The sequence below is a fragment of the Arvicanthis niloticus genome, chromosome 8 (assembly GCF_011762505.2).
Source record: "Arvicanthis niloticus isolate mArvNil1 chromosome 8, mArvNil1.pat.X, whole genome shotgun sequence".
NCBI classification, from domain to species: domain Eukaryota; kingdom Metazoa; phylum Chordata; class Mammalia; order Rodentia; family Muridae; genus Arvicanthis; species Arvicanthis niloticus.
The window spans coordinates 14131962-14151679 of NC_047665.1; the positions used below are offsets into that span (position 1 = coordinate 14131962).

General features: G+C 47.7%; 1 protein-coding gene across 4 annotated transcripts in view; it reads left to right on the forward strand.

The window, feature by feature from the left end:
• Fgd3 (FYVE, RhoGEF and PH domain containing 3) overlaps positions 1–19718 on the forward strand; it is a 62224-nt gene that overhangs the window by 2914 nt on the left and 39592 nt on the right. Inside the window, exon 1 of one of the 4 annotated variants that reach the window (XM_076939049.1) lies at positions 10411–10504. The exons of 2 other annotated variants lie outside the window; for them this stretch is intronic. The gene's annotated coding sequence lies outside the window, so the exon portion shown is untranslated. Of the gene's footprint in view, positions 1–10410; positions 10505–15478; positions 15653–19718 lie in introns of those variants that run through there. One more of the 4 variants, XM_076939051.1, reaches the window with a different exon arrangement.

The following is a 19718-nucleotide window of genomic DNA, read 5'->3' on the forward strand; positions in this document are numbered from 1 at the left end:
AGCCTTTGGCTTTTCTGTGGGGAATTGGAGGACCATTGAAAGAAACTTGCTCTTGAGGTGAACAAGGGGAAAACTTTATCAAAGGGCCATGCTGTATGGCCTGTCTGCAGGCCCCTGGCTACTCCAGGGTGTCACAGGTACACCCACTCATCCTTCCCTTCCCTCTCTTCCCCTCCCCTTTCTTCTCCTTTCATCTCTCCCTTCCTCCCTTTCTCTTCTCTTTCTTGTTTTTTATGACAGAACAGTCTCATGTAGCCTAGGCTAGCTTCACACTTATATGTAGTTGAGTTGGAATTCTTAATCCTCTGCCTTCCGAGTGCTGGGATTACGGGACACACTCCACATCATCCAGCCCATCTGCGTGAACCTTATGCACTATATCAGCCATTCTCAACCTGTGGGCTGAAGCCCCTTTGAAGGGGTGAAAGACCCTTCCACAGGGGTTGCCTAAGGCCATCTGCCTATCAGATATTTGCATTTCAATTTCTAACAGTAGCAAACTTACAGTGATAAACTAGCAATGAAAATGAGTTTATGGTTAGAGGTCACTATAACGTGAGGAACTGTATTAAGTGGTCACAGCATTAGGATGGTTGAGATCCACCGTTCCATACCAACCTGTAAATTAAGGCAGCTAGAACATGCTCGTTTTCCAGAACAACTGAAAACACAGGCATCATTGGCTGAATTAGCTTGAGGTGGGAACAATGTGTGTTTATCTGGGTGAGTAGAGGGGCTGCATGGTGGGGACAGGGTTCAGTAGTTTGGTAAACTAATGGTTTGAGCAGGTTGTCATGGGCTGCGTCTTATACACAGAAGCTAAGTGCCTCAGCAGTGGTGAACCGAGCTGATCTTAGCCACAGCTTGTAACTCTTCCTTCCCTGACCTTGTGCTGGTGCGGGGAGGGGTAGTCCACTAAAGGGTATCAGACTTTGAGGCCTGAAAACCACGGTCCTGGCCTTGCTTATGCAGGCCAAGCAACTGATTCCTAATCCATCTGCTCCAGGGTTGAGCTGGGCGCCAAGGGCATCTCCTCATCCTTGGGCCCCTGGACTCAGAGCTCAGGCTTGGGAAAGAGACCTTAGTTTCCTTGTCTGAGAAGTGAGAGATTGTCTCTCAGGCTCTTGGTGAGATTCCTGGGTAATGTCAGGACTCTTAGCCTGTGGTTAGTCTGTGCTGCTCCAGAAGAGTGGGTTACACACAGGTAACCTTGGGGTCAGAGCACCCACTGTAATAGGAGCATGTGTCACCTACTGGCAGCTTTCTGTGCAGAGGAAGAACCAAGGGTACATTTGTGTCCTGAGTGGCTGGCAGCTGGTTCTGTGAAAAGCTGTCCAACTCCAGGCCTGGGGGAGACCATACACGTGGGTATCCATTTACTAAGTTGGTGGATTCCGTATCATTTTATGCTTGTAGCTTCAGATCAATGCAGGGCCTTACAGTGTCTCCCAGGGAGGGAGGCGGCACTGGGACTATCAGAGACAGACTCAGGCCAACATTTCTAACCAATGTCCGAGACCCTGTATGTGTTTTTGTGGCCAATGGTCCAGTAAGAGGTAAGAAACTTGCTTGCAGAGATGTGTTCTGGAAGAGAGAAGAGAGAGATGCTGCCCTGTTCAGACCAGGACCTGGTGCCTATCCCAGTCCCCTGTGTGCCAGCAAAGGTGCAGCCACCTGTGCCTGTCACAGTTCTGAGTGGGCCAGTGAGGGTGTAAGCAGCCACCTTCCCACAGCCTGCTGAGGAACTCTTTGTCAGTCTTGTGGAGTTTCTGGCTGTTCTCAAACTTGCTTTGTAGCCAGCGATGATTTTGAATTCCTGATCCTCCTGTCTCCGGCTCTCAAGAGCTGGGATTTCATGTGCATACAACCATGTCCAGTTTATACAGTGCTTAATGCATGCCAACTATACCAACTGAGCTACATCCCCAGCTCGGCTGAGGAACTTCTAATCTTCCTATGTCCAACGAACTCCGTGCCTATTTCAGGGGCTTCACTAACCAATTGCTGGCCATCTATAAAACTAGTAGAATCTATTCTCCCTTCTTTTCCTTCTCCTTCCATCCCTCCCTTCTTCTTTCCTTCTCCCTCCCCATCTCCCTCCTTCTAGATGGCTTGTACGGCACTGTTCTGAGCATCCTTAGTTACTGACATCTCCTTTCTTTTCCTTTATCCACACTCCCAGCTTCTCAGCTCAACCTCATCCTTTAAGCACATACCTTCTATTGAACCCTGAGTAGTTTTGCTTACTGAGGAGCTGGGCATAACTCCTGAGGAGTAAAGGTTGGTAAAAATAACCATTTCACAGGATTTAATGTCTAGATTGGATACTGAGAGCAGAGGCAGGTCTCAGAGTCAACTCCGGCTTCAGAGTATATTCCCGGCTGACGCTGCGCAGCTGCACTGGAACAATGCCTGAATTATGGTCTATTCAAGGCCTGATGGAGTAGGGGCGTGGCCATGCCTTTTATGCCTTAGGTTTTATGGATCACTCTCTATTTATACATTGATGCTTTTTTTCCCTTATAGTGTAAAGGGGGGGGGGGGCACCAGTTGTAGACTTTGCAGGAAGGGCAGATACATCAGAGCTTTTTGTTATAGGTAGGGAAAAACAATTGCTTTCACTTTTCCACTTCAGGCTCAAATGTTTTTGGAGTGATTGCCAGAGTCACCCTGTAATTATGCCCTCTGTCTGGGAAGCTCTCAAAATGCCACTTCACTGAGCTGGTATTGCCTCTTCGGTTCAATGCTAAATGCTCTGTGGGCTGAGATGACTAAACTGTCAAATATTTTTAAAAGCTTTTTTTTTTTTTTTTTTTTTTTATCAAGAGTTAAAGAGAAAGTCTGACTAATTAGCTCCTCTGTTCCCAGCATTTTACATGCATGACCTAGTTGGAGTGAAGGGCCCATCCAAGGTCAGTGAGCTTGACTTCACACGCAGACCTTTCCACACAAGTTTGAGCAGCCTGGGACCATGTCCCAAGACAAGAAAGCAACACAGGTAAAGTCACGTCAGATTGGAGAACATTGTTCACACCTGACCTGAATCCATTGCAGCGACCTAGAGTTCTTTCTGGAGAAAAATGTTTTCAGAGGAGAGACTCACAGTCAGCACCCCTCCCTTCTTGGTTTCTTAGCTGCATTTTTCCTTAGAGAAATTTAGGGGTAGTGGGGTAGGAATTAAAATTTCCACACATAAACAGACACCGAGACAACTGGCTCTCATTGTGCAAGAGCTCTGGGCTGGAAGTCTTGGATGAACAGCCAGAAATTTTGTGCTCTTATTTTTAAATGGATTCTCTCTTTGTTCTTGATGACAAATATTGTGAATAATCTCTGTAAATCTTATGAGTTATTGAGGAACTTTGAGAAGAAAGCAAAAATGACTGAGAGTTCATTGCCCCAACACGGCCACACAGGCACCCCCCTCATCACCCCAACACAGCCACACAGGCAGCCCCCCTCATCGCCCCGACACAGGCACCCCCCTCATCACCCCAACACAGCCACACAGGCAGCCCCCCTCATCACCCCAACACAGCCACACAGGCAGCCCCCTCATCGCCCTGACACAGCCACACAGGCAGCCCCCCTCATCGCCCCGACACAGCCACACAGGCAGCCCCCCTCATCGCCCTGACACAGACACACAGGCACCCCCCTCATCACCCCAACACAGACACACAGGCACCCCCCCTCATTACCCCAACACAGCCACACAGGCAGCCCCCCTCATTACCCCAACACAGCCACACAGGCAGCCCCCTGGAGGCTTTGGTCTTCCTGGGTCTACACTGTCACTGTGTGGATATTCAGTTCTTGGTTCTGGAAGCTAACAGGAGTGAGGGCTGGGAAGATGACTCCGGCTGCAAAGTGCTTACCTTGCAAGTACAAGGCCCTGAGTTCAGTCCTCAGATCTTACATAAAAGAAGTTGTACATGAGCCGAGGAGATGGCTCAGTGGGTAAAGTGCCTGTCATTCAAGCATGAGGGCCTGAGCTTAGATCCCTAACACGAATGAATGTAAAAGCCACATGTGGCATCATGTGTCTGAAACTCCAGTGTTGGGGGAAGGAGACAGGGAGATCCCCAGAAGCTCACTGGCCAGCCAGCCTAGCCCAGATCTTGAGCTCCAGGTTTAGTGAGTGACTTGGGCACAGAAAAAAAAAAAAAAAAAAAGATAGGTGCTAGAGACATGGCTCAGTGGTTACGAGCACTTGCTGCTCTTCCAGAAGACTAGGGTTTTGTTCCCAACATCCACGTGATGGCTCATAAGCATCCATAATTCCAGTTCTAAGAAGTCTTAACACTTTCTTCTGGCCTCTGAGAATACTGCATGCACATACATGGTGCACGCACATACGTGCATATAGGCAAAACATTCATACACAGGAATTGAGGAACATACTTAATGTTGACTGATGGCTTCTGCATACATGTGTGTGTACCTACACACACACACACACACACACACACACACTCCTGTATATGAATATGCATATATACATACTGTGGTGGTTTGAATATGCTTGGCCCAGGGAGTGGCACTATTATAATCTGTGACCTTGTTGGAGGAAATGTGTCACTGTGGGGATGGCTTTGGGACCCTCCTCCTAGCTGCCTGGGAGATAGTCCTCTTCTGACTGCAGTTGGATCAAGATACAGAACTCTCAGTTTCTTCTCCTGCACCATGCCTGCCTGGATGCTGCCATGCTTCCCTCCTTGATGATAATGGACTGAACCTCTGAACCTGTAAGCCAGCCCCAATTAAATCTTGTCCTTTGTAAGAGTTGCCTTGATCATGGTGTCTCTTCACAGCAATGGAAACCCTAACTAAGACACATACCGCATAAGCACATACAACACACACACACACACACACACACACACACACACACACAAAACTGGACATGATGTCACCAACTTGTAATCCCACTGATGGAGAGGTTGAAGACTATTGGATCTTTGGGGTTCACTGGCCAGTCAGCTTAGCCTACTTGACAAATTCTAAGCCATTGAGAGACTCTGTGTCAAAACAGAATAGGTGATCTGGGCACGTACCTTTAATCCCAGAACTCAGAGGGCTGGGGAGGTGAGGACAGAAGCATATGGATCTCTATAAGTTCAAGGTCTACATAGAAAGTTCCAGGCCAACTGGACTACAGTGAGACTTGGAGTCAGAAAATGAGGAAGAAGAAAGGGCGTTCAGCACCTGAGGAATGACACTTGAGGTTGACTTCTGGCCTCTGTATGCATATGCACATGTATGTGCCCACACACATATGGACATGCACACACACATACATATGAAGATGCTCCCTGTCCAAGCCTATTAGAAGTAACAAGAGGGTCTCCACTTTCTGCCTTGCTGCCTCTCCAACCCTCGCCAAGTCATCATTAGCCTTCCTGGTAAATAGGGAATCTCATGGGCAGACTAGGGGCCCAGGAAAGGAATCCTTCCTCCTGGGAGTGGCCTCCTGTGCTGTTAGCTGTGTGTAAAAAGAGGAAAACCCCTCTGGAGGGACAGCTGAGGGAAGCCTGGAAGGCATGCAGCCTTCCTCCAGGAGGCTCTGACTCTATGAAGTTATTTAGGGTCCTCGGGATTGAACAGCATAAGCATGCCTACCTTCCTTTCCACGGTGTTACAGTTTGAATCTGAGACATCTCTCACAAGTTCGTGTGTTTGTTTCAGTCTTTGAGACAGGGTCCCATGTAGTCCAGGTTGACCTCTAACTCAGTATGTAGCCAAGGATGGCCTTGAACTGGCCTTCCTTTCTTTACTTCTCTAGTACTGAGATCACAGGCATGTGTCACCATGCAAGGCTGGTTTATGTGAGCATTCCTATTTTATACCTGGTGGAGTTATTTGGGGAGACTAAACCTTTAGGAGGTGGGAGCTAGGAGGAGGATGTAGGTTGGTCACTGGGAGCATCCCTTGGAGGTATATTACCCTTGGGTCTCACTACAGTCACACCATCTCTGCTTCCTGCTCAGCCACGATAGGAAGCATTGTGACACATTCCTGCCGCTATCATGGACTGATGACTGTATCCCTTGAAACCTTTGGCCCAGATAGACCCACCTCCCCTAAGTTGTTTCTGTCAGGTACTCTGTCTCAGGAACACACAGCTAACACTTAGGGGTTGTGGATCTGTTTGGCCATTGGTTGTATGTACTCTAGGCTGACATAATTAAAAAGATGGATTATAGGCGTCCATATTTTACTTCCCAGAAAACCCTTCTACTTTCCTTCCTTGCTCTCTTCCTGATGAAAATACTGTATAATATATCTACTGATACCTAACAAATCACCCAGAAATTAGTGGCTTAAAATGGTAGTAGGGGCTAGGAGCTGACTCCTAGTGGGTGACTAGGGTCCCACGTAAAAGCCAGTTTGGGCAGCCCACATCCATAACCCCAGTGCAATTCCCAATGAGGGAATGAGACAGGTGGGTCTGTGGAGCTCACCGGCCAGCTAGTCCAGCCAAACTATGAAACAGTGGGTTCCAGGGTCAGTGCCAGACCCTGTCTCAAAAAATAATGTGGCTTCAGGGTGTTCTGTATGGTCTAGAAAATGATCTACATGATAGATATACTTTTGGTTTTCAGTGAGTGAGTATAGTAAGCATATTTCAAGTCAAAGTAAAATAGCAAGAGATAGATGATTAGATAGATAGATAGATAGATGATAGATGATAGATAGATAGATAGATAGATAGATAGATAGATAGATAGATAGATAGATGACATTTAATTGGGTGTTCAAAATATTCAACAGAAATCAGATCAGCTGGAAACACCTCATGAGGAAGTCACCTGGAGTGTACATAGAGATACAGAGTTAGGACCAAATGTTGTCTGCTCAGGTGAGGCTTCCAAGTGAAAGAACATGGAGCAACACACTGAAAGATGGCGACATCAAATCCAGTGCTCACCATAGCCAGCAGACATGGACTGGAAAAGTTGAGGCAGTCAGCTGGAGTTCCTGGCTGAGTTTCTCTCCATGGCTGAACTTCTGGCTTCCCTCCCCTCCACAGGCACTTTTACATCAAATGATAAACAACAGTGACCTGTTGAGAACGCTCTGACTTCTATCTGTTTTCAGGGACAAAATGTTTTTACACTTGGCCTGTTTTGCTGGCCTCTCCTCCTTGTCACAGTTTTATGGGGCAGCTCATCCCCCCAAAAGAAGCCTTGAGGGACACTTGATATAAACACCCTTGGGTCGAAGTGGGGGCCCACCTCTTCTCAAGCCTGACAAATTGAATTTGGTCTCTAGAACTCATTGTGGAAGTAGAGACTGACCTCAGCAAGTTGTCCTCTGGACTCCACATGCACACTATGGCCCGTGTGCACCCGCACAAAAGCACTCAAAATAAATAAAGGTGCAATATAAAAGGTTAGGTAGAGAGTAATAAAAGAAGGTACCCTATATTGGCCTCTGGCTTCTATATACATGTGCACACATGTGTATATGCATGTGTTCACACACAGGTGCACACACATACATGTCTTAAACACACACATACTTAGACTGTCTCTGTGCGCACACACACACAGTAATGAATCTATTAACTCTGCTTCATTTGACTGCTCAGGAATTTGGGTATGGCGTGGCTCTGGATACAGTCAGATGGTGGCTGGGATAAGCATCACCCAAGGTAGCTCATTCAGTCAGCCAGTCAGGGCAAGTTGGTGCTGGCTGTTGGCTGAAGTCTTAGTTTCTTCCACATAGGTGTCTCCCCAGGGCTGGTCGGACACTCTTCCAACATGGAGGTGACTATACCCTGCCCCAACAAAAACTAGTGCTATGTGTATGACCAAAAGCTAGTGTGCATGACTTAGGAAGTCACCTGTGTCACCTCTGCAGGAAGTATTGAACACTAATATTTATGTGTCGTTCACAGTGGAAGGGGATAGTAAGAGTTGATCAGGATGTAGTCATCACTGGTCCACTGTGGGGGTTCTTTTTAAGGGTGTTATCCAAAGTAGAGACATTGTTTCCTCCCACTCGGGAACAAAAGGACATTAGACCTCTTTCTCTCTCTTTCTTTTGTTCTTTCGTTCTTTCTTTCTTTTTCTTTGATTCTTTCATTCGTCCTTTCTTGCTTTTTTTTTTTTTTTTTTTTTTTTTGAGATGGAGTCTCATTATGTGGCCTGGCTGACTTGGAACTGGACATGTAGACCAGGCTGAACTGACTTTCCAGAGATGGGCCTGCCTCTGCCTCCTGAGTGCTGAGTGCTGGGATTAAAGGCATGTGCCACCACGCCTATCCCTTTGTTTTATTTTTAAGCCTAGGAACTCTTCCTCTTCTATCCTTCCCCACCTGCTCTGAAGCTCTTCTTTTCAGTCTTCCCACCTGGCCTGTCAGGCTAGTGTCTATCTTCACTTCCTCAGCTGATTCAGTGTTCCTGGTTGGTCTTGGCCCCAGTCCTGATGGGATTCCACAGCTAGCCTCCAGGCTTAGGATGTGCCAACAGAGGGATAATTGCACTGTGCTGGACCACAGGTGCTGTGCTTCCTGGCCTGAGCTAGAAGCATCTGGGTGGCCCAAGGCTGCCTCCTGGGGGGGTGGGGGGGGACATGACCTTTCAGAGAGTAAAGCAAAGGGCTCTGGGCCCGGCACAAACAGCACAGCAATTCAGGCAGGGACTAAGATTCTTTAGGCACTTGCCTGAGCTAGACCTCATTCCTTACAATGCCACATACACCTCCATTGTACGGAAGGAGAATGAGGATCTTAAGCCATTCCATCCTGCCAAGGACACACCTCCTGTGAGCTGTGGGCGAGCTCTTGGAGCTCTTGACCACTCTAGCCTGTTGTGTAGGGCAGCTTTGTGTCCCCTGACAGTGCCCAGCAGAGTCAGAGGAAACCTGCAGACGTTCTGCATCACTTCAGACTGCAGCCTCTGGAGGGCACAGTGCTTACCTTGAAGGCATGAGGATCTGGGTTTGACTCCCCAAAGTCCACATAAAAAAATCTGGGGGTGCTGCATGCACTTGTAATCCCAGCACTAGGGAGGCAGAGGCAGCAGATCCCCGGGACTTGTGAGCCAGCCCCCCTACCTTTTACTTGAAGCTCCGGTCCAGTGAGAGACCCTGCTTTTAAAAAAAACAACCCCCCCTCCAAATGGATAGACAGGATCTGAGGAATGATGCCTGGGCTTGAATTCTGACCACCAGGCACAGTGCATACAGGTATAGTATACACTCATGCATGCATGTGCACGTTCATACACACATACACACACATATACACAGAAAATATTAGCTAACTAAAACAAATGTTTAGAGGATTGAGGAGATGGTTCAGTCCAAGCATAAGGGACTGAGTTCAATCCCCAGTACCCGTGGGAAAAGGCTGAATCTAATCCTGGGGAGGCAGAGACAGAAGGGTCCCTGGGGGATGCTGGCTAGCCAAGCTAGTCATGTTGATTAACCCCAGGGTGAATAGCAATAAATGCCAAAATAATAATAATAACAATAATAGTAACAATAATAATAATGTGGACTGCAATTGAGGAAAACACTTAGCTCTGACTTTTGGCTTCCACATGTATGCACGCATACACACAAACACGAACATACACATGTACATGTACCTGTGCACATGCATGCATGCACACCACACACACACACAGAATTTAAGACTAGTTGATGCAGTGGTGCACAATAGCAATCCCAGCATTTGAAAGACAAACAGTACAAATTCAAGTGAGTTTGGACAGCACAGTGTATCCAAGGCCATCCTGGACTGGTGAGACTGTCTCAACAAAACCTAAAGAAAACAAAATTTAGGAGAGATTAAGAAGGCATTACTGAGTCTCGAAAAACCACCCCCCCCAAAAAAAAAGAAGGCATTACTGAAATGGAGTCAAACTTGCAGCCTGTATGCATGTTAGGGTAACCCCTTGTCCCATTATTTATTGACTTCCTGAGATAATGAGGGGGCTTTCCCCTTAGGGCTGCCTGGAAGAGGCAGAACTTAGGCTTGCTAGGGCAGCCCTCATCAGCCAGATCACCAGAGGTTTCTTCAGGTTTCTTGGAGTCACCATGAAACAATGTCACTGGTGTACTTCTTCCAACCTTCTATAGCCACCAAGGTCAATCTGGCCTGAGTCACCTGTCCTTTGATAGATCTTCTTCCCTGTAGACAGCATTGATCTTAAATCTGCTCAGAGGAGCCCACCAAACCAGATTCAGGAGGCATCCTCACTCAGTGACTTGTTAAACTTAAGCTCAGCCCTGGCTGCTACTTCAGAGCCAGAAGCCTGGTATGGTTGAGCCAGCTCACGTAAAAGGATTATGCTTTCGAAGTCATCCCACCACAAGCAGACCAGGCCCTTCAAAACCAGCAGACCAATCTCTCTTGTTGCGTCATCTCTACGGAAATACAGATATGTCACTGTTTTGTGACCAATATTGCAAAAATTAGAAAGAGGAAGTTGGGTTCTGTTCTTGCGTGAGTTCAGCCCTGGAGGAGATGCAGACTGGTCTTGGGAGAAGGGTGAGTGGAGATTGGCTCCTGGGATCTTTGTCCAACCCTACAATATGGTCTTGTGTTGTGAAGGGGCTACATGGGGGAGGGTGGTAGGAGATTACTAGAAACCAAACAGGAACCATTCAAGGGAGACAGATGTTTTCAAGGCAGGAAGTTGCTGTGGCATGCTAGCAGTGTCTCTTTTCATGCCGTTGTCTTTCAGTGGCTCATACTGGCGAGAAGATAGAGTTGGTATGGATGGGTATGAGAAGCTTCTGCAACTACAGTGTGCCGGACATGCTATTGGCAGATGGGGCACAGCTCAAACTTAGGATATGGGAAGTCTGTCAGTGACGATTGTGCCCCCAGGAGGCTGGAGGGGGGCACAGATCCAAGGCTGACCCTGTGTCTCAGTGGTGTGTGTGTGTGGGGGGAGAAAACAGGTTCTTTTCTGCTTAAGCAGAAGAGGTGGTCCCAGGTGATTATTTAGTGGAGGATAGGCCTTCTCATTCCATGTGGCTCTGGAATCTGCTAGAGTCTACAGTGTAGATATTAACAGATATGTCTGTCTAGCTGGGCACCGCTGGGAAAGAAAACTAAGTTCTCTAAGGACTCCTTGGGACCCCCCCCCCCAGGCTTTGCCTGGGCAGCTCTGGGCAGTGGTACAGCCCCTTAGGAGGCTGGCAGCCGTAGGGTAGGCTCCCAGCAGCACAGATGGGATGATATGGTTATGATAACACGATGATACTATATGCCATGCAGAGTAGGCAGAGGCCGGAGAGGCAGGATATGTTTGAAAAGCCGGACTCTGGGACTTGTGGGGAGTGTAGGGCAGGAATCACTGTCATTGTGGATGACAAGCCAGTTTCCATTTTTCTGGGTGTCAGTGAGTGCTGCAGAGGATGAGCAGCTGCAGGGAAATAGGGAGGAGACCCTGGTGAGAAAGAATGCCAGGAACAGGGTGATGGGCAGTTGTAGAGCCTCAGAACTCAGCTTTGGACAGCTTCTCAGACTCTGCCTCGATTTCCCTTTCTGTAAAGTGGGATCTGAATGATGCCGAGCACACTGAGGTTTAGAGCGTATGCAGCTCTGCCTCACTTTAGATTGGTCCTTCTTAGCCAGGGGGTGGGGGTGGTGGCGCACGCCTTTTAATCCCAGAATTTGGGAGGCAGAGGCAGGTGGATCTCTGAGTTCCAGGCTCATATATGCTCATATATGCGTGTGGGGGGGGCAGTGAGGGCATGTGGGGGGGGGGGGGATGTGTGTGTGGGACATGCGTGGGGAAGCCAGAAGACAATCTCAGATGTTATTCTCCAGGACCTATTTGTGTTTTAGACAGGTTCTCTCATTGGCCTGACTCTACACGTGGTTTACTGAGACTCTCCCCAGCCCCCATTTTTGTGAGAGATGAAATGAGCACTGAGCACTCTGCCAGCTCGTCCCAGCCCCCAAAGTCTGTGAATGGACTGGATGGTCCCCACATAAGCTGGCTAAGCTGATAACTCACAACTCACTTGGTTTAGGGGTGGGGCCAGCTCCGGCAAGGACAAGAGGAAGTGGTTTGTCTCAACTGGGCTGCCACAGGCCCCTTGAAGCCTGCTTCTGCCCCTACAGTGTAGCAGCAGAGGCTGACTTCTGTTTCTAGAGGGATCTGCACCTCTCAATGTGCAGGGGCCCCAGAGCCACACTGAACTCTGCATACAGAGGTCAAGAGCACATTATGAGTTAGTGCTGAAGTGGGCTTGTCTTCAGAAGCCTCAGTGCTGAGTGAGAAGCCTGGCCCTGCTGCTCAGTGGTGAGAGCCAGCTCCATGGGTTACAACAGGGACTTTGGGTATCTTGATGCATGTTCCAGAAGTTTCCGCCACACTGTGCCTTCTCAGGGGCCCTGGGTAGGCTGATTGTGATCCTCCACTTACAGATAGAAATCATAATTTCTCTATTGTGTCTATCTCCATTGTAAAGTGACTGGGCAGGAAGTCAAATCAACGCTGGGCAGATATAAAACGCAGATGATGCTGGCTTTGTGGACTGTTCTAGCAACTACAAGAAGGCTCTGAGACGGATGTGTGCCCCAAACAATGAACAAGGACAGAAGAATACACAGAACTGCTCACTGCTGTGGTGACCTGTCTCTGCCTGCCTCTGGGTAGGGGGACAGACTGGGGGCAGGAACCAAGCTAGTCGAGGAAGGAAATGAGAAATGAGAAGGCCCTTCGTTCATTGTGGACACTTCCCTCTGTGCTCAGGCTCCTCTGTGCCCCACATAATCTCTAGGTGGGTGGGGGTTGGATATGACAGATCTGGGCCAGTGTGGAGGAATGCAATAGGGCAGATCCTGTGTAAAGGGGGACAGCAATGTGGTGGACTGAGGGCAAGCTGACTGCAGCCTGGTGACATATCTTGCACCACAGTGAGGGTGACATGTGACCGTACTGAGGTCTGGCCTGCTCTTCCTTCTGGTTTTCTGACTCCCAGTGCTAGGAAGCCTCTCCTATGACCATTAACAGGTGGTCTCTGTGGCGTCTGGGCCTCATATATTGACTTTCCCTTAAACAGCTGATTGGTGAGCCCCTGTCTCAGAAATTCCTCAAGTGGGGCTGGGCCCACTGGCTGCCATCTACACTGGCATCAAACTTGATTTCCTGCCCCCCCAACACCCACCCCTGTGATCCCTACCATGGAGAGTGTACTCCACATGGCCTGGTTTGGAACTCCATGCTTGGTGCCTTTCCCCCACTACAATATCATCACCCATCTCTGAGCCCCTGGAAATGGGGAATAATTAAATGTTCAGGTCGTGTGAAGCGAGCTGATCTAGACGCTCAGGTCCTATGAGGTGGGTGATCTATACTTAACATCAAATTCTGTAGAGTAACCAATAACATTAGCCTGTAATGTCTGGAGGTATTTGGGGCCTCATTGGCCAACAGCTCCAAGAGAGGTAACCCATTCCTGGTGATGGGTTTTCTATTGATAGCCTGGAGTGTCCAGTAGGGATATCATCACCCCATTATAGGGTAGCTCCATTCATATTCTCTCTCTCTCTCTCTCTCTCTCTCTCTCTCTCTCTCTCTCTCTCTCTGTGTGTGTGTGTGTGTGTTTGTGTGTGTGCATGTGTGTGTTTTAAAGAAGCTTGTACAGTAGGCCTTCATATGAAGTTTTTTAAAGGTCTTTAGTGTTATTTATCCTTTCTCGTGTTCCCTCCTCTACCCTGTCTTCTCACCCTCTTCCCAATGTAACCGTTCCTGTTCCATTACATGCAGCCCTGAACAGGATGTTTATATCACATTCCTTCCTTCTAAGGCTCTAGGATCACGGCAGAAGAGCAGAAAGATGTTAGAGCCAAAGGCGACAAATAGCTACAAGGACACAGTGTCTTCAGGACAGAGCAGGGCAGTTGTACATATGAACTCACAATGGTTGTGACAACATATGCAATATCTGCGCAAGCTGAAGCTAGACAAATCCCAGCATGAAGCGGGGTGATGGGCACAGAGTCTCACTCCTAGTTGAGGAGCTATTGACAATTGATAGCTGCTTGGACAGTCAGTTTTCTTTGAAACTTCAGCCCCTGGTAAGCTGACGGTGCTCCAGTGGAAAGCCATACATCTGTGAATATATGAACAGAACAAATTGAGCTTGGAGGGTTAAAATAGAAAGAAGATACAAAGCTGGGTGAATGGAGGGTGTTGGAGAGTAGATGTGGGAGGAGTTGGGGGAGAGGGGTGTCTATGATAGAAATGCATTGTGTGAAATTCTCAAAGAGCTAAGACAAAATGAGAGAAAAATATTAGTGTAGAGAAGATGAACAAAATGAGAAGAGGTGTCCTCGGCCTCGGCCATTATGCTTTGGGAATGAGGACGGGCCTTTAAGTAGACAAAGAGGTTTTAAAGCTAGGGGAGGTTACAAAACAGCGTTGCCAAGGTCACATTCCCGTGGTCATTCTTTTGATAGAAAATATTTAAGTTCCTTGTAATTATTACCTTCATGTGGACACTCAGCTCTTGTGAAGTGTCCAATCAGGTTCTATAAGGTGGAATGATATGGACTGTCAGGTCCTGTAGGTGGGTTAGCCTTGACATCCAGGTCCTATGAGGTGGTATGACCTGATCCCATGTCCTGCTAAGTACATAGCCTGTTTTCTCTGGTCCTGAGAGGTGGAGGGCATGGTTACTCAGCTCCTCTGAGGTTATCTGGATACTCAGATCTTGTGAAGTGGGATATCATGGTGACTTGGGTCTGTGAGGTGACACGACTTGGACACTCAGGTCCTGTGAGGTAGAGCAGCCTGTATTTACTATATGCAGAACCCAGACCCTGCATTCTGCCTCATGACTGACTTCCAAAGTCCCCCCAGATTTGGGTGTCAGCTTTTAGCTCCTGACATTTGGGTTTGTGTCATGACACTTGACACTTAAGTCATGGTCTTGTCTTCCTGTTTCAGTTGTCATCTGCATGGTGGTGTGGTGGGCCTGGCCTAATAAGGACTGCTTTAGGATGGAATGCTACCTTCTGTGATCTCAATTACCAGGAACTTAAATTTTGTGTTTTCAAAATTTGCATGCAGTAAAAGCATATTTCTGCATGTGGATGTACATGTACTGGAAGGATTCCAAACATTCACTGGCACATTGGTTCCAAGTCCACCATGTATTCATTTGTTCACCCAGAACATCTACCAAGTCTCATGGGCTCGGCTGGGGGTCACGTGATAAAATGAGGCTCCTCTTTTAATTGCATGCCAGTGAGGAGAGAATGAGGAGGATAGCAGAGTGAGGGAAGGAAAAGCCCAGGTGAGAGCAGAGTGTGTGTGTGTGGGGGGGGGGGGGGGGCTGAATGGGAGAGAAGAGGAGGATGAGAACAGGAGGTGAGAAATCCTGTTTCCTACTGAGGAAAAGTTTGTGCAAAGCATCTGAGGGGGCTCCTGGGAGAATATCAGCACTAAAGGGTCTGGGGAGGGTGGTTGGGATAGACGCCAATATGGGAAAATAAGTGTCTGTTTCAGGCTATCATGAAGACCTCACTTCTGTCTTGTTTCATTATGTTTTACAATGAAAACTGCCAAACATAATCCCAAAGAGAATTGCATACTGAGCCAAAGAGCTTGTTCTGGAGGCAGCCTGAACTTACAGAAAGAATGGAATTCTGGGGGCCTGCAAGCTGGATCAGCAGGTAAAGGCATGTGTCGCCAAGCCTGATGGCCTAAGTTCTATCCTCAGGAACTCATGTTGGAAGAAGAGAAGACATCCACAAGTTGCCTTCTGACCTCCACACTCATACTGTGGCACATGTGCACATGCATACACACACGTGTGCACACACATACATGTACACATACACACACAAAGAGTAAACAGAGAATATTGAGTAAACATACAGGTAAGAGTAAACGTGACATGGGAAGATGATGCAACAGGTAAAGGCACCTGCAGCAGAGACTGATGAGCTGTGACAGTCTTGTAGTCCTGGAACCTACACAGAAAGAGGAGAGAGTCAAGTCCATGAAGTTGCCCTCTGACAGAGACATGCTGGCTGCAACTCATATATATATATATGCACACACACACAATAAATAAGTAAATAAGTAAATATAATAGTAATTTTATCTTGTTTTAAGATTAAATGAGTTAGGCACAGCAAGGCATGCCTTTAATCCCGGCATTGAGGAAGCAGAGCCTGTGATTTCAAAATAAAAGTTCCAAGATCTGACTTTCCAACACAGCCACCCTGTGCAATAGGGTAGCTCTGTCCTTTGGTGTTCACCAGCCCTGATGTCTCATCCATTCCTGGACCTGTGGTTCTCTGTCAATCTAGTTTCAGAACAAAATTATTACTGTGCTTAGTATTTAGTTTCCCCGTGTCCTGATATAGCTGAGTGGGTAGGGATCTCTGCATGTCACAGTGGCCTAGAGTTGTTTCTGGTGACAGTAACCTGTCAGATGGATGTGCCATGTTGCCTATTATGGCTTCCAAAAATGAACAGAATGGCTAATCTGGGTGTGGGTTTGTTGTATGCTGCCCCAGGTTTCAAGAATCTATGTAGGACCATCACTGTGTTCCTTCTGGGGAAGCTGAATGTAGCCTTTAATTTCTAGGTAATAAGGCATATAAACAGAAACATACTACATGCAAAACCTTACTGATAACAAGGGCCACATTGCCCCAAAGATGGATGTATTGGCTGTGGGGAGTAGGCTGTTAATATACTCTTAGGAGATATAAGGAGATTACCTAGGAGTGAGAGCAAAGGGTGTTTGCACAGGCCTTCCTATGAGTCCAGGGTTGTGGCTGGAACCTCTGGTAGCTTGACCCTTCTGGGTATGCAGGGAACTCTATGTTTCCTCTTCCTCTGTCTCTGGATCTCTCATTCAGGGTGGTATCTTTGGCCTAGAAATGTAATTCATGAGGAAGCCATTCCCTCATTTACCTAAAGTCATATGCTGAAGCTGTAATAATCTCAGGGCCACCAAGATGATCCTTTATGCCACCATCCACTATCCTAGCCTCATCCTAGGTGCCAGGCTGCACAGCTGGGCCTTGGTCTTGTAGGGGAAGACTGAGAGGAAAGGGCTTTGGCACAGGAGGTCAAAGTTGTGTGCTGAGGCTTCAACACCAGGCTGGTGGATGTTCCTCACATGGCTCAGACCTCTGTGGACACACTCCTCCTGGATCTCTACAAGGCGTAAACTCAGGTGTTCTGAGACATTGGCGTCTTGATGTGAATTCCCAGCACCCTCCCCCCAACTCCCAGCCCCCACTCCCCCAGCCTTTGTTCAAAAGAAGCTGTTTCCTCTGAGCATGGTGGCTTATGCCTGCAATCTCAGCCATGAAGAGACTGGGAACTTGCTTGGATTATAGGCTTATTGCTGTCTCAAGGGGGGGGGGGGGAAAGATACTGTGTTGTCTTCTCCACTCAGCTTGGCCTCATGCCCCTGCCCTGCTCTGAAGTCCCACTGATCCCCCAACACAATTCCAAGGCACGAGGTACCCCACTATGTTCTCCTCAGATGAAGAACTAGAGCCCTTCCTAGGCTGAGAGCCCAAGATGAGTGCTCATCTCACCCAGGCACCTTGGAATCATGAGGTGGCATTAATCTTACTGGGTGCTGGTCATCCCATGACTAGGGTCATCGGCCATGACTAGGGCACCCTGGGGCTTGCTCCTTGATGATATGGACTTGGCGGGTTTTCAGTATGGAGCCATCAAGTTAAACCAATGAGAAACCAAGCAAGGACCCAAAGTGGTTTGCCTACAGTTATTCTGTCATTATCCTTAGACACAGGTGTAATATACTGAAATGTTCCTATGAGTCACTTCAACTGATTGAGGTTTTGGTTTGTTTTTTTTCCACCAGGACTGGTTCTATGTGTGTCTGGTATTCAGGAGGAGAGATAAAACAAAAATCAAAACACACACACACACATACACACACACACACACACACGTCCCAGGTAAGGTCTATGTAGTTTAGATTAACCTCTAACCTCCCAGATAGCCAAAGATGACCTTGAACTCTGTACTCAACTCCCTTATCTCCTGAGTGGTTACAGGGGTATACCACCAGGTATAGCATATAGTGCTGGGGACTGAACCTGGGGCTCTAAACAGACTAGGTAAGCTCTTTGCCAACTGAGCTGCATCTTCTAGGCCTGCCTGGTAATTTTTGATTAGATGTCAGTCATTTGTGGTTTTTACTTTGCTAAGTTCCAGATATTTTAGAGTTTTCTTCAAGGAGGAAATTAAATTGTAAATAGTTTGGCCTTCCTGTTAAAAGTTGTCAAATGGGATGGTAGAGGCCACTGGAAGGTTAGTGATCTCCCACCAGGGACGGAAGACCCTCCTGAGTACTGGACCCGATGGCTTGCAGATCCGTAGTTTTCAGGATGGACAGTGGTCACAGGCAGCCTTGCCCTGTGTGCTGTTGCAAATGCTCCTTCTGGTCCTCTGAGGGAATGTTCTTTGTCCAGGCTCATGGTGTTCCCTCTCATGTGAACTCAGCATAGGGGTGTCTCTGGGGATCACTGAGTCTTTTTTGGTAAAGCTTTCTTCTTTGTAGACCTCTTTCCTGTCAACGCCAGTCAGCCTTTATGGTCAGCTGGGCATCTTCTCACCTCTGAGAGCCCACTGGGCTCTCCTTCCTGCTCCCTGGCTCACAAATAGACTCTAGGCAGTAATCTGAGACAACAAGAGGTTTCATCCCGTGGTTCCCGTCTCTCCAGGCTTCTGGGGCTCTGTTGTCTGATATCTGGTATCTGTCAACTTTCCTTTATGTGGTATATATTGAGGCCTATGGCAAGTCACTTTCATTTTGTTTTGTTTTTCAAGACAGGGTTTCTCTGAGTAACTTTAGGTGTCCTGGAACTCAGTCTGTTGATCAGGCTGCCCTAGAACTCACAGAGATCTGCCTGCCTCTGCCTCCTGAGTGCTGGGATTAAAGGTGTGTGCCACCACCACTAGGCTTGTGGCAAACTGCCTGTAACAGGAATTTTCTTCTTCACTTTTTGTTGGTTTTGGCTAAAAATAAGCCTTGGTTTTGAGCTGAACATGATAGTACAGCCCCGGAATCCTGGCACTTGGAGATAGAGGCAGAAGGATCAGAAGTCAAAGGTCAGCCTTGGATACTTAGCAGGTTTGGCACCAACATGAACTGCATGAGACCCTGTCTCAGAAACAAAGATGAGGCAGGAAGATGGCTTACTTGGAAAGGTGCTTGAATCTGAGTTTGGATCCACAGAATCCACATAAAAAGCTGGGAGTGGCAGCAAGCTGGGCAGATGGAAAACGAAGGATGCCTGGGGCTTGCTGGTTAGCCAGTCTAACCAAACTGGGGCTTGCTGGTTAGCCAGTCTAACCAAAACCTGAAGGGTTTAGTGAGAGGCCATAGATAGCAAGAAGATGGAGAGTGACTGAGGGGGGCACTCAGTGTTGACTGTGGCACTCGCACAAGACATGTGCACATGTCTTGACCAGAAGCGTAATTCCCCCATCGTAGGGATGAGCGAGCCTCTCCTCTGCTGGCTCGCAGAGGACCGGCACACTGAGGCTGCACTCAGCTCACATTCCTTACAGAGCTTTTTATTGCTGTGTCATGTCGACTTCTGGAAACATTCAGTTTATCACCCATGCTATGAGAAGAATGTAGAAAAACGTGTATTTTCTGTTTGGAAGTCTAATATTTCTGTCCGGCAAGCCTGCTAAGAGTGTAACATCAAGTCTAGTTACTGTTTAGCTTGCTGC